At 41.8% G+C, this 14,372-nt stretch overlaps 1 protein-coding gene and 1 long non-coding RNA gene across 4 annotated transcripts in view; one reads left to right on the top strand and one right to left on the bottom strand.

Annotated features, from left to right (window-relative positions):
• Positions 1-14,372, top strand: part of sbf2 (SET binding factor 2) — a 571,743-nt gene that overhangs the window by 384,914 nt on the left and 172,457 nt on the right. The gene's annotated exons all lie outside the window — the stretch shown is intronic.
• Positions 1-14,372, bottom strand: part of LOC137327966 (uncharacterized) — a 59,407-nt gene that overhangs the window by 20,745 nt on the left and 24,290 nt on the right. The window contains exon 1 of one of the 2 annotated variants that reach the window (XR_010964577.1): positions 12,580-12,648. The exons of the other annotated variant lie outside the window; for it this stretch is intronic. This is a non-coding gene — a long non-coding RNA (uncharacterized lncRNA). Of the gene's footprint in view, positions 1-12,579; positions 12,649-14,372 lie in introns of those variants that run through there. 2 annotated transcript variants of the gene reach the window in all.

Here is a 14,372-nt window from a genome sequence, read left to right as displayed (position 1 = left end):
CTGAAATGGGATTGACTGATCTGTAATGAAATTTTACTGACTGTTGATATCAAGTAATTAAAAGAAGGTTTGTGTTGCAGATTGCTGATCTTTAAAGTATCACCTTGGAGATAGTTAACTGACAGGAATGTCAAGCACATGTAGTTGACCCACAGCCCATATATTTGCCGTACTTGCACTGCTTTGGGTTTCATTTTTTACAATATGATTTTTTTAAAATGCTCATTTAATAGTAATGTACAAGATTTTGTCACTCCCTCTATCCCTGCTCCACGGGAAGGTATTTCCTCCCGGGATAACTCACATGGACCAAGCCATCAGCAGGGAGCCTACAAAGCGCTTTGGGACATCCAGAGGTCATGAAAGGCGCTATCTAAATGCAAGACTTTCTTTATATCCTTTTAGTATTGAGAGTTACACAAGAGACGGAGACCAAATCCAACCCATACTGAAATACCTCTGGGCTGATGAGAAAATTTGTGTAAGCATTAACAAAAAGCAGTTATTAGTGCTGAAAGCTCCAGGCTTTGAAGTGCATTTTTTTTTACCATTTGTTTAGAAGATGACATCAGTAATTTAAATTATCTACAAAGTCTCAGATTAACAAACCGGGGGAGAAATTCAACTTCATTCTCAGGTGCAAAACGGAGCCAAAACGGTCCAATTTTGCGGGGCTATGTCCCGGGCCCCAAGGGTAGCTAAAATATGTCCGATGCAACACATACTTTCCCTCTCTGATAACTATTCAAGGTTGGGAGTCGGTAGATCCACAGATCAACGGACCCTTTCAATACACCCAACCTCAGCATTTACCACAAGGGCATTTCTACACTGTCTTGCTTGTTCCAGATGTTGGTTAGCTACTTCAAAATATTGTGGCTTAAAACTATATTAAATATTAAAATTGCACATAGCGACAATATTTTCAGCGACCTTATGATATACAAACCAAAGCATTGGCAGTATTATGCTAGCAAACTCCATCAAATTCTGCTGTTACCCTGATTAACCCTTTCCATTCTGGTTTATTACATTCACCCAAAGTTATTATCCAACACCTCCCAGGACCTACCTGAGGGCCGCAGCCATTGTCGCTGCTGGCGTCGCAGCCAGCCCAAATTGGCACAGAGGAAACCAGTGAGCTGCCTCAGCAAATCAGATGCCTGCAGCTCATCGGAATTATTCAGATGGGGTCCAAGGCACAATTTCGGACGACCCTTGGGCCTCCGGCTTCTGGCATGCGCTGCGAGTGTGTTGAATATGGGCAGAAATGAATTTTACCTCTACTCTCACTTCCATCTACGGCATATGCCCTACACCGTGCACACAATATACACTAAACCTAACGTGCAATGATGAAGAAGTAGTGTTTTGATGGGTTTTAGCTTAGAGTTAAATATATCAAGGAAGAGCAGAGATTTTATTTTACTGTAATCAATTATGTTGAACTCATGAATTTAAATACATTCACCTGCGAGAAAACTACCGTGGAGGAAAGCTATCCAGGAATTTCGCAATTTCATTGACTTGACTGGGACTGGACTTTTCACGGTTTTGGTGAGGGTATTGGCGGAGCGGGGCAGAAATCTTAGGCAATTATGGCGCAGCATGAATAATGACATAACTCACTTATGCCATAATTTCCTGAAACTTTTGCGCTGGAATGAGAGGGTTGTCCAATGAGGAGAGATTGAGTAGATTATGAGGGGGCTTGACAGAGTAGATGCTGAGGTTGTTTCGCCTGGCTGGAGAGTCTAGAACTAGGGGACGTAGTCTCAGGATAAGTGGTCGGCCAATTAAGACTAAGGTGAGGAGGAATTTCTTCACTCAGAGGGTTGTGAATCTTTGGAGTGCTCTACCCCAGAGGGCTGTGGATGCTCAGTCGTTGAATATGTTCAAGGCGGAGATAGACAGATTTTTGGACTCTAGGGAAATCAAGGGATATGGGGATCGGGTGGGAAGGTGGAGTTGAGGTCGAAGATCAACCATGATCTTATTGAATGGCGGAGCAGGCTCGAGGGGCTGTGTGACCTACTCCTGCTCCTGTTTTTTATGTTGTAATGAAAATAATCCCAACGCCGTAGATGCAACTCTCCAGGAAATTCTGGGCTAATAAAGTGAAAGGGTTGTTTTGGGAAGGCCTTGCCTCCTATCTACCCCATGGCTCTACCTGGACTAGCTCTTGCCCAGCACCACAAAGCCGACCTGCAAGAACTGCAGCAGAATTGATTAGTGCCATTCCACTGCCCCCAAGTCAACATCCTGAAAGGAACTGATCAGTGACAAAGGTGAAGGCCAGCAACCACTTAAAGAAATTTGAACAAAAGTGATTTGATCACTTAAAAGACCTTTGGACTCATCAGTTGCTGGGTTGTTACCATTGGCCTTAGCACCCGTGCACAAGGAAGGGGGGAGGAATTAGTCAGAGTTCTTCATCCTAACAACTATCCAGTGATCTCTGCTAGTGTGCATGTGTGGATGACAGGTGAGGACAGGATTGGCCCTCCCACAGTTTAAAAACAACCTGTTGACCCTTGCTGTCTAGTATCACACATGAAGAAATGTCACTTGGATGAGATACAAGAGGAACCTCACCAACTTTAGGAGAGGAGCAGGAAAAATCAACAGAAGAACAATTTCCATTTTAAACTGAACCTGATGAGGTCCTTTTATAAATAAAAGTCTTTAATTTTAGTCTTTAATTAAGATTAGTAAAGAAAAAGTACTGGAGAAATTAATGGGACTAAAAACTGTCAAATCCCCGGACCTGATGGGCTACATCCTAGGGTTTTAAGAGTTGGCTGCAGAGATAGTGGATGCATTGGTTTTGATCTCCCAGAATTCCCTAGATTCTAGAACAGTCCCCTTGGATTGGAAGGTAGCAAATGTAACCCCACCATTTAAGAAAGGAGGAAGAGAGAAAATAGGGAACTATAGGCCAGTTAGTCTGACATCAGTAGTAGGGAAAATGCTAGAATCTATTATTAAGGACGTAGTAACAGGGCACTTAGAAAATCATAATATGATTAGGCAGTCAGCTCGGTTTTATGAAAGGTAAATTGAGTTTGACAAACCTATTAGAGTTTCTTGAGGATGTAACTAGCAGGGTAGATAAAGGGAAACCAGTGGATGTAGTATATTTGGATTTTCAAAAGGCATTCGATAAGTTGCCACACAAGAGGTTGTTACACAAGATTAGGACTCATGGGATTGGGAGTAATATATTAGCATGGATTAAGGATTGGTTAACAGACAGAAAACAGAGAGTAGGAGTAAACGGGTCATTTTTGGATTGGCAGGTTGTTACTGGTGGGTTGCCGCAAGGATCAGTGCTTGGGCCTCAGCTATTTACAATATATACTTAGATGAGGGGACCGAGTGTAATGAATCTAAGTTTGCTGATGATACAAAGCTCGGTGAGAAAGTAAGCTGTGAGGAGGATGCAAAGAGGCTGCAAAGGGATATAAACAACTGAACTGGGTGACAAAGTGGCAGATGGAGTATAATGTGGGGAAATGTGAAATTATCCACTTTGGTAGAAAGAATAGAAAAGCAGAATGTTTTTTAAAAGGTGAGAGGCCAAGAAATGTTGGTAGTCAGAGGGATTTGGGTGTTCTTGTACACGAATCACAGAAATTTAATATGCAGGTACAGCAAACAATTAGGAAGGCAAATGGTATATTAGCTTTATTGCAAGGGGGTTGGAGTATAAGAGTAAGGAAGTCTTGCTGCAATTATATAGGGCTCTGATGAGACCACGCCTGGAGTACTGTGTACAGTTTTGGACTTGCCTTAGAGGGGGTACAACGAAGGTTCACTAGATTGATTCTTGTGATGAGAGGGTTGTCCTTTGAGGAGAGATTGAGTAGAATGGGCCTATATTCTCTGGAGTTAAGAAGAATGAGAGGTGATCTCATTGAAACGTATAAAATTCTTAGAGGGCTTGACAGATTAGAGGCTGTTTCCCCTGGCTGGGGAGTCTAGAACTAGGGGTCATAATTTCAAGATAAGGGGTCGGCCATTTAGGACCGAGATGATGAGGAATTTCTTCACTCAGAGGAATTCTCTACCTCAGAGGACTGTGGATGCTCAGTTGTTGAGTATATTCAAGACTGAGATCGATAGATTTTTGAATACTAAGGGAATCAAGGGATATAGGGATCGGGCGGGAAAGTGGAGTTGAGGTCAAAGATCAGCCATGATCTCATTGAATGGCGGAGCAGGCTCGAGGATCCGTGTGGCCTACTTCTTCTCCTATTTCATATTTCTTAAGTGCTGCATAAATATTTGCTGTAGATGCCTTAAAATAGGCAAAAAAGGGAAAGAAAAGACTTTTATACAGCTCTTTATTACACCTCTCAGAAACAGCCCATAGCACTTAATTTGAAATCTAATAACTTGCTGGCAACCAAGATCCAATAAACAGCAGTGAGATGCATAGTTTGTTTTTGATGGTATTGGTTGAGATGGAAATCGAATTACATGAGTCATCAGCACAGAAACAGGCCATTCAGCCCAACGTCTATGCCGGTATTTATGCTCCACATGAGCCTCCTCCCTTCCTACTTTATCGAACCCTATCAGCATACCCTTATATTCCTTTCTCCCCCATGTGCTTATCTAGCTTCCCTTTAAATGCTTCTATGCTATTTGCCTCATCTTCTCCTTGTGGTAGCGCGTTCCACGTTCTTACCACTCTTTGGGTAAAGACGGTTTTCCTGAATTTCCTATTGGATTTATTAGTGACTATCTTCTATTGATGACCTCTAGTTTTGGACTCCCCCACCAGTGGAAACATTTTCTCTACGTCTACCCTATCGAACCCTTCCATATTCTTAAAGACCTCTATCAGGTCATCCCTCAGCCTTCCCTCTTTCAGCCTTTCCTGACAAGTATATCCTCTCCGTTCTGGTGTCATCCTTGTGAATCCTTTTTGGAAATGTTGGTAGGGACTCCCTGATTGTCTTCCAATAGTACCCAACAATCTTTAATGTCCACCGGAACAGGCAGTCGGGGCTATAGTTTTAATGTCTCTTTAACACAGCAGCCCTGCAGTACTACCATGTCAGTCTGATTTATGTGCTCAGCCTTTAGAGAGGCTTGAAATAATAATCTTAAGTACCACCCAGTGAACTCGAGGCATGAAATATTGAATATTGACTTATACATCAGATTTAATTGCTAATAGCTGTGTGCCAGTACCTTAATTATTTCTTGTTAGTTCGTTACTTAAAAGCACTCTGTGAGTTTTTATTTCTGGCAATTTATTGAAGTTCTGCTGCCAGTTCAGAGCGCCTACAGTACATCATTGTGGACAGCATTGGTCTGTGCCTACATGAGAGTCTTTGGGGAAACAATGTATAATGCCTCATTAGCATATTAAGCATCTTTCATTGCAATGATTTTATTAAACTTGTTTGAATAAACTTTTCTTTAAAATCCCAGCATTTAAATGTAACTCTTTTCCAAATCTTGTCTGTGGAAAAATAGTCAAAAAAAATCCCAAGATGTGACACGAGGTCAGGGAATAAATCAGCTATTAGTCGGCACTGCTATAAGGAGTGCCTCCACAGGATACACTGGCTGAAGTTCATATGCTTGGGAAAAAGGACATTAGGGACTTCATACTTGCTTCAGTCACTGAGGTATACTCTGGTCCATGGTGTTCTTATGCTGTTCATGTCATTTTTGGCCAATTGATGTTCTGGGACAGCAGGACACCTTCTGTATCAATACCAGCAGAGTCTGGTATAGGTAGCTGACTGGAGCTTCAGTAAATTGCACCAGGAAAGTAACCAGACAGCTGACCAATGAAGTCATCAGTGAGGCGCCTAGACTGTTGACAGGAACACCAAAAAAAGATAGTGAGTCATCGGTGGACAGGTGATGCTTGAATGAGCACCTATGCAGGTGGATTGCAGTTCAGAGAGTATTTTCCAGTGTTTGGCCACAGTGACCCACCAGTGCTGATGTAAGGCAAAGAAGGATATGGCCACATGAGGATAATCCCTCTATGAATGACCTTAATAGGGAAACACTGAGACCTATGTCACAAGCTATGACCCTCCTTTCCCAGTAAATTGCCCTTCAGTCTAGCATTCTGCCTGCCTGCAAGGGGTTTGGCCCTACAAGAGCTAAAACTCCTCATAGTCTGAGGTAAAAAGGTGATATGGAGCTGGGTAATTAATGATTCTTCAGCGAGCTCAGAGGGGCAGCAGAACAGGGGAGAGGGATGGGAAGACGTGAGGAGGAGCTGTGTGCGGTGCTCATTAAGAGTGTGACAGTTGTGTTGTTCTGGGATAGCCATCAACAGGTGCCACGATGAGCTTGCCATTGTTCTAACATTTACATATTTTGTTTGGTTTTGTAGTTACTGAGCTGCCCTCTCAGATTCAATTGCAACTCTTAGTGTGGTATTGTCTGTGAATTTAATCAGTTTGGTTTGAGCTTTTGAATCCAACTTAATGTAAATTAGAAACAGGACGGGTCCCAACTCCAATCCATGGGGCATCCCACTGAACATTATGCAAAGGTCAGAGGGCTTTCCACAGTCCATATTGGTTGGCACTGTTCAGAGAGCAGAGATAGTCATCCCCACACTTTGGGTTTGATTCAAACCAGTCTTAGAGACAAAAGAGCCGAATTCTAATCTACTTTGTTGCTTTCACTGGTTCACTTACAAAGAATTACAGACATTGCAAACAGATTAAAATCTTAACCTGTTTAGAGGTGGTTAGTTGTATTTTATTTGTATGTATAGGAAAGAAAAAGATCAATTGTTGGTAGTGCAAAATATATTGTAGAAACATTCTACAATGAAGGAACAGTTAAGTACTTACCCATTGGTCACATTAACAGACTTTTTAAAATGTCTAACTTGTTAAAATTAATAATTTACATATTTTTATAGCTCCTTTAACAGATGTTCAGAAATTAAATGTTTATAAATAACCATGTGATAAGAAAGGGTTAGGAGTGATGACACTCAGGACAGTCCTCGGGTCGATGCCCAGAACTGGCATGGGGCTGGACTTGAAATTTTAAAAAGCCGATGTGGGACGAGAGCCAAGATAATCGACAAGGTGCTGAAGGGAAGAGATTTTTTTTTTACTTTCTATAAATATATTGGGGTAGAATTTCCACTCGTTTATGCCAGTAATATCAGTGCAATCTGGGAAAAATCAGCCAAACCAACACAAAAGATCGGGGAATTTTAAATGTAAGTGAGTTAAGCCCAAAACCACTTACGTTCCTGTTTTCCATGATTTTTTTCGCTAGTTTAAGATTCAGTTCGCCCGGATCAGGCCCCGCCCACAAAACTGGCCACACCCCCAGGTTGATGTTGTGAGATTCTGCCGATTGCACCCATTTGGGAAGGCTCTTCAAATTGTGCTCATTTTCTTAGGCGCACAGGCACCAGTGGGCACGTTTTAAAAGTTTCTTCATATCAAAAAATATTTAATTTACTAAGAAACTGACTCGTGTACACCAATGAAACTAGTAAATGGTTCTGTATAGTTTTTTAACGTAATTTTCAGTGATTTTAAATCAGGTTAAGGACTGGACACTCTTAATAAAAATCCTTATTTTTGGTGATAAACCCATTTTCAGATGTATTAATAAAACTGCACCAGATTACGACTCTTAGATGCATCAAGGAATACTTTTTTATGAAAAGAAAAAAAAGAAACGATTACTTTCTATTATGCTGCACGAGTGCACTGGTTCATTGAAGATCACGTTTATGATTATGCAAATGAATGTTAGTGGAAACTTGAACTGTAACCTAACCAGGGCAATTTCGAACAAATTTTGGGTGCAATTTCCCGATTGCACCCAAAGCGGAAATTACCCCATTATACCGAAGAGGATGGGTGGGGATCAGACAGAGAAGGGGGGTTGAGAGGGAGATGGAGGGAGCAGTCACAGGAGGGAGATGAGAGGAGAATGGGAGCAGTCACAAAGGTAGAATGGGAGGGGATTGGGGCAGCAACTGGGGTGGGGGGGTAGATGGAGACAGATACAGAGGGGAGATGGGGGCAGTCACAGGTACATTGTTGTGATATGTTTCTGAAATTTACTTGTTGAGGTTTTCATCTCTCATTGATCTAAAACAGTGTATAATGCATAATGGTACCAGAAGTATAAGATAAGGATATTTCATCTGGAAAGTGCATTTAATGAAAGTTTTAAAGATAAATAATCTAGTAGTTTTTTTTAAGGGATTCAGCAGTTGGATGGTTAATATTAAAATCTCTGTTGGTTCCATTCCGACTGAGTGGATTCTTCCAGCAGGCAGTTGCTGGTAGCGTGCAGTTTGAAAGTATAGATTTTCAGCATCTTGCTATGGTTTGATAATATCTTCATGCACGTGAAAAATAAAAGCAATCAGAAAGAGCAAATAGAGAAGGTAGAAATTTCTGAGGTTAATGTACAAATAAGAAAAAAAAATTAGCAGAAGGAATAAAGCGAATAGAGGAGGAGAATCAAATCAACCAGTTATAAGCAGGATAAAGACATTGAACAAAACAAATATGGAAACAGAGTAGTGATAAATATGAGGGAAAAAAATTAAATGAATGTATTGCAATGCAATGGGAAGTAAACTGGAATTAGCTGTAGACATAAGAGCAGAAACTTGGCTGTAAACTAGGCAGGAGTGGAAAATAAACATACCAAGTTGCAGTATTTTTAGGAGCTACAGAATAGGTAAAGGAGGGGGGGCCTAGCCTTTAGTCCTCCATACGCCACAGTACTTCTGCAGGCATTGATCTGCTCAACCATTTGCTCACAGCCACCTTTGATGCCTTTGTTCCCTCAAAACATTTACTCTCTCCCATCCTGATCAATGCCTCTAGTATAGTCCCCATCTTTGCTTCCTCAAGTCCAAGGGACACTGACTTGAACGTATCTGGCTCACAACTGATTTAGCCCTCCGTCACTGGATGGACCACACCAAGCACTATCTGGCCTCATTCTCCTGTACCGAAACTGCCCACTAATCCAGGGTCATCCTGCACAACAAAGTAAACCTCCAGCTTATTTCCCTACTACCAGCACTCGCCTTACTCCCCTCTCCCCTGCCCCTCCACCCTTACCTCCAACAAATGCGCCGATCTTATGGACTTCTTTGTGACTAAGATTGAGACCATCCATTCAGCTGGCTCTGCTGCTTCCCCCCTTTTCCTTCCCCGCCAAACCAATCTCACCCACCCCCCCACCCCACCTCCTCCCTGCCCTATCCCTGAACCTGAATCTTTCCCTAGTTTCTCTCCGATTTCCCCACACGCCCTATTGAGCCCATCTTATTCTTGAGACCCTCTTCCTGCTGCCTTCACTTTATCCCCTCTAACGTTCTGACCACCTAACTTTCCTTCCTAGCCCCAATGCAAGCTGACATTGTAGATGGTTCCCCCTTCTCGGGTACTGACCCCCTCCCTTTCAAAACTGCCATCGTCACCTCCTCTTCAAAAAAAAACACACATCTGTCCTTGCAAGCTACCACCCCATCTCCAATCTCCTTTTCCTCTCCATAGTTCTTAAACATGTCACCTCTCAAATCTATGCCCTTCTCTGCTGCAACTCCATGTTTAAATCTCTTCAGTCAGGTTTCTGTTCCTGCCACAGCACCAAAACAGCCCTAACCAAAGTCACTAATGTCATCCTCCGTGACTGATCATGATGCATTTCCCCTCCTCATCCTCCCCGACCTCGCTGCAGTTTTTGACATGGACGACAACATCATCATCCTACGCCTTTCCATTGTTCAGTGTTCTGTTCTGTTCCCAGCTCTGTGAGATTGCACTCTCTTGGTTCCACTCTTACCTATTCGATCATAGCCAGCAATGACTTCTCTTTGCGCGCCACACCATTATCTTAAGAGTCCCCCAAGGATCTCTCCTTGGCCCCCTCATTATCCTCATCTACATGCTCTCCCTTGGTGATATGGGGTCAGCTTCCACATGTATGCTGACGGCACCCAGCTCTACCTCACCACCACCTCTTGGCAAATCCTCCATTGCCTCCTTGTTGTCAAACTGCTTTGAGTCATGGATAAGCCACAATTTCCTCCGGTTTAACATTGGTAAGACTGAAGCCATCGTCTTCGGCCACCGCCATGAATTCTGTGCCCTCACTACCAATTTCATCCCCTTCCCTGGCAATTGTCTCAGGCTGTTTGCACATTCTGCTTCCTATGTAACCTTTAGCTGAGCTTTCGACCCCACATCCTCTCCATCACAAACACTGCCTACTTCTACCTCTAACATCGCCCTCCTCAGCCCATTTGATGCTGAAACCCCCATCCATTCATTTGTCACCTCTACACTCAACTCTGGTGCCCATATCCTATCCCGCACTAGGTCCCACTCACCTATTACCCCTGTGCTTGCTGACTAACATTGGCTCCCAGTCCTCCAAATATTAAAGTTTCAAAATATGTATGGAAGCATTATGGTATCAAAAAAGTATAGAATGGTAGATTTTGAATTTTCACCTTTTGATTTTCTCAAACCGTGAGCAACCCAAACCAAATCTAGCTCAGGTCACTTTGTTTACTTTGTCTTAAGCAGTTAGATTAGTATTGCTCGTGCATAGAGCCGGCGTGGACCCGATGGGCCAAATGGCTTCCTTCCGTGCTGTAACCTCTCTGATTCTATGATTGGATAGAAGCTTAGGAGCAACATTCACGTGAGTATCACTCAGCAGTTAAGATTACTACCTTTGTCTTAGCTTTGAAGCCTTCCTGGTTTTAGATTTTTTTGTATTTAATTATTTCTTTGAAATTCAAGCAAGCTAGTTCTCAAACAAATGGTAGTTTCCTGCAGCATTTCAACAACAACTTGCATTTATATAGCACTTCTAACATTGAAAAAATCTATGGCACTTCAGAGGTGTAAGGAAAAAAATGAATGCCAAGACTTAGACGATATTAGGAGGGATGACCAACAGTTTGATAAAGGAGGTGAGTTTTAAGGAAGGTGTTCAAGGAGGAGAGGGAGTTGAAGAGGCATGGGAGTGTAGGAAGGGAATTCCAGAGCATGGCGGCTGAAGACATGGCTGCCAATAGTAGGACAAAGGGAAGGGGGATGCACAAAAATCTGAAATCAGAAGAATGGTGAGTTTGGGGGAGTGTACAACTGCAGGAAGTTACAGAGATAGGGAGGGGCTGACCAGGAATAGTCTAGTCTGGAGGTGACAAAGGCATGGATGAAGGTTTCAGTGATAGATGGGGGTAGAGGCGGGCAATATTATGGAGGTGGAAGCAAGTGATCTTTTGTTAGAGAGGATATGAGGTTGAATAAGGCATCAAGGTTATGAACAGTCTGGTTCAGTGGCTGGAGAGAAGGGTGGAGTCAGTGAGGAGGATATGGAGTTTGTGGTGAGGGCCAAAGATAATTTTGGTCTTCCCAATTTTTAGCTGGATTCAATGTCAGACATACAGACTAACAGCACAGAGACAGGGTTGAGAAAGATGGCAGGAAGGTGGATCTGGGTGTCATCATTGTACATGTGGTAGTTGAACCAACGTGTGCAAAGAGCAGAATGTGGATGAAGAAGAGGGAGGGGGCCATGGACGCATCCTTGGGGACTCCCAAGACATGGTGCAGGGCTGGGAAGAGAAGCCATTTGTAGAAATACTCTGGCTACGATTGAATAGGCAAGAGTGGAACAAAGAAAAGTCAGTTCCACCGAACTGAACAACGGGCCGAATGGCGCCGGCCTCTGCCATAAATTTTCTATGTTTCTAATGGAGAAGCGTTGGAGCAGAATAGTGTGATCAGCCGTGCCACAGGCTGCAGAGAGGTCGAAGAGGATAGGGTGGAATAATGCTTCATGGTTGAGAGTATTGCTCATAACTTTGGTTGGGGTTGTTTCATTATTATTACTGAATCCCTCTGTCCCAAGATACTCCTGGTATCCAAATTGCTAAGCATTCATTTTTATGGGCGGGGAAGAGTCATTGTTTGGATCCAAACTTTGAGGATATGTTGACCTAGTTTTAAAAAGAGCAGCTCACTCACTTTAGGTCATGCTGAGGTTTGTATCGTGGCTAGAAAGTGCTGAAACTGGTTTAGGATGAATTTGCTGTGTGCTCAGAACCCAGTGATCTGAATAACCTTCTTTCGTTCATGCCTTTTGAATGTTACTAAACTAACTGTAATAATTGTAAAATACCTCTGGAAAGCAAAGGATAATAGAGGTGCCACCCTCTCCCTTTGTTATGCTGTCCTATAAACCACAATTTTGTATAATGCAGCAGTGATTTTACACCCAAGATGCTGATCCTGTACTGGTATTTTCCATGTCGGAAGTTCATTGCTTTAAGAATGTTTAGCACCAGTATTTACTGGTCTGTACATTGTCGCATTTTACACATTCTTTAAATGATGAAATGGATTATTGACTTATTTTAAATATGCCGACACTGTAATTCCATAACTCTAATTTCATAGTGAGTTGTAGGTGTGGTAAATACAACAACTCTGTTTCAGTGCATTCATTCTTACAAAGCAATTTATGACTAGTTCTCAAAATATTTTCCCTCCTCCAATTTGCTTGCAGTTGTTTTCCACTTACCGGTCCTGTGCTGAAGTATATGACTCATACTGAGGCATGGTTCAACAGGCACTGTGTAGCAAGCTGTGCCCAAATAGTCTGTCTTAACATGTGAACCTAACAGTGAATATCAGCAGTGAATATTCATGAGGGGGCAGCAGCTATCTCGGCTAAGTCAAATTTTGTCTTTAGCCAACAATTGCTTCTGCACACTTCCAGCAGTAGGTGGGGATCAGCGACAGGAATAAGATTACCTAAATAAGCACAGACTTTTCTGGTCTACCTGGTCATTGCCATGCCAGGCAAGTCAGCCATAAATGGAACAAAAAGTACTTAATATCAAGTTAAATTTAAATATCGCTATTACTACCTTTTTTAAAAAATTAATTATCTCCTCTGCAATAGATTAACTAAGGAAACAAATGGGATTTGGGTGTGAATTATTTTTGTGAATGTATTTATATGGCAACGGCCAGTCAGAATTTTAATCATCTAGTTTGGATGAGTAATAGCTGCAATACTTTAAAGTCATTTTGAACTTTCATTGGGTAAATTACTAAAAAAAAATGAGCATTTTACACGGAATATAATTTGTCATGTTCTGTATTTGAATTCAATCAAACTTGGTTCTTAATGGATATATTGTACTTGGTTTAAATTGGAACAATTTTCATATTAAAAAATCCATTTAACGTGGCTAAGAGCACTGTAAAAGTGTCATAGTCACATTTTCCTGATATGGCAGCATATGGAGCACAATTTTTTGTTTCCCTCAAGGGTTGTTAAATGAACAAAAATAGCAAAATGTGCCTCAACATTAATTGTTTTCATATTAGCTGTCCAATTGAGTGGGCTTATTTTCTGTAAATGAACATTCTTCAGTAAGATGTTTGGTACAAATGTGATAATACAAGAGGTTTGGTGCGTGTTCTGCCTGAATGTGATTTATAAAACTCTTAACCCCATTGTGCATATTTATGCAAGTCTCAATAAGTTCAGATTCCATATAAAATCAATTTTCCTGATATACAAAGCCCATTAATTTCCTGTGGTGCAAATTATCATGCATAAGGTCGGTTTTATAAGGTCACATCTCATTTAACATCAGTATGTTTAGACAGTTTCAGTTCAGGATGATTTATTATTCCCCTTTTTGCTTCATAATGGTTTTTTAATGGCAGGCGCATCGTGTTAAGGTGTGTACATTTTGGACATCGCTTGTTTAGTTGAGTGCAATGGAGACGGTTTATGACGTACTCTTTTGCTATTATAATAACCATCCTTACAGCCTCTCTGAGATTGGAAAGTCAGTGGCAATTTTCTACTAGAAGCTGGCATCCACAAGCAATGGCAGAGCCAACAGAGCACAGACTTTTATCCCATCAATCTGGGCTAGATACAGATCTAGGTCCGAAGTATGAAAAGAAAGTGTGCTTGATCACTCCACAGCACAGAGTCTCTTAACCCCTTTTTTAATGATGTGGAGATGCCGGTGATGGACTGGGGTTGACAATTATAAACAATTTTACAACACCAAGTTATAGCCCAGCAATTTTATTTTAAATTCACAAGCTTTCGGAGGCTTCCTCCTTCCTCAGGTGAACGTTGTTGGAAATGAAATCCTCGAAATGAAATCGCGTTTATAAATCACAGAACAATGCTTGGTGATTACAGACAGTTTTTTCAACTGCCCATTGCCAAGGCAATCAGTGTGCAGACAGACAGGTGTTACCTGCAAGGTCTCAGAATATACAAATCACCAAAAAAAAACAGAGATAGAGAGGTAGAAACATAGAAAAGACAGCAACTGACCC

This window comes from Heptranchias perlo, chromosome 12, assembly GCF_035084215.1.
Source record: "Heptranchias perlo isolate sHepPer1 chromosome 12, sHepPer1.hap1, whole genome shotgun sequence".
NCBI classification, from domain to species: Eukaryota; Metazoa; Chordata; class Chondrichthyes; order Hexanchiformes; family Hexanchidae; genus Heptranchias; species Heptranchias perlo.
This window is presented reverse-complemented; position numbering and strand designations above follow the sequence as displayed.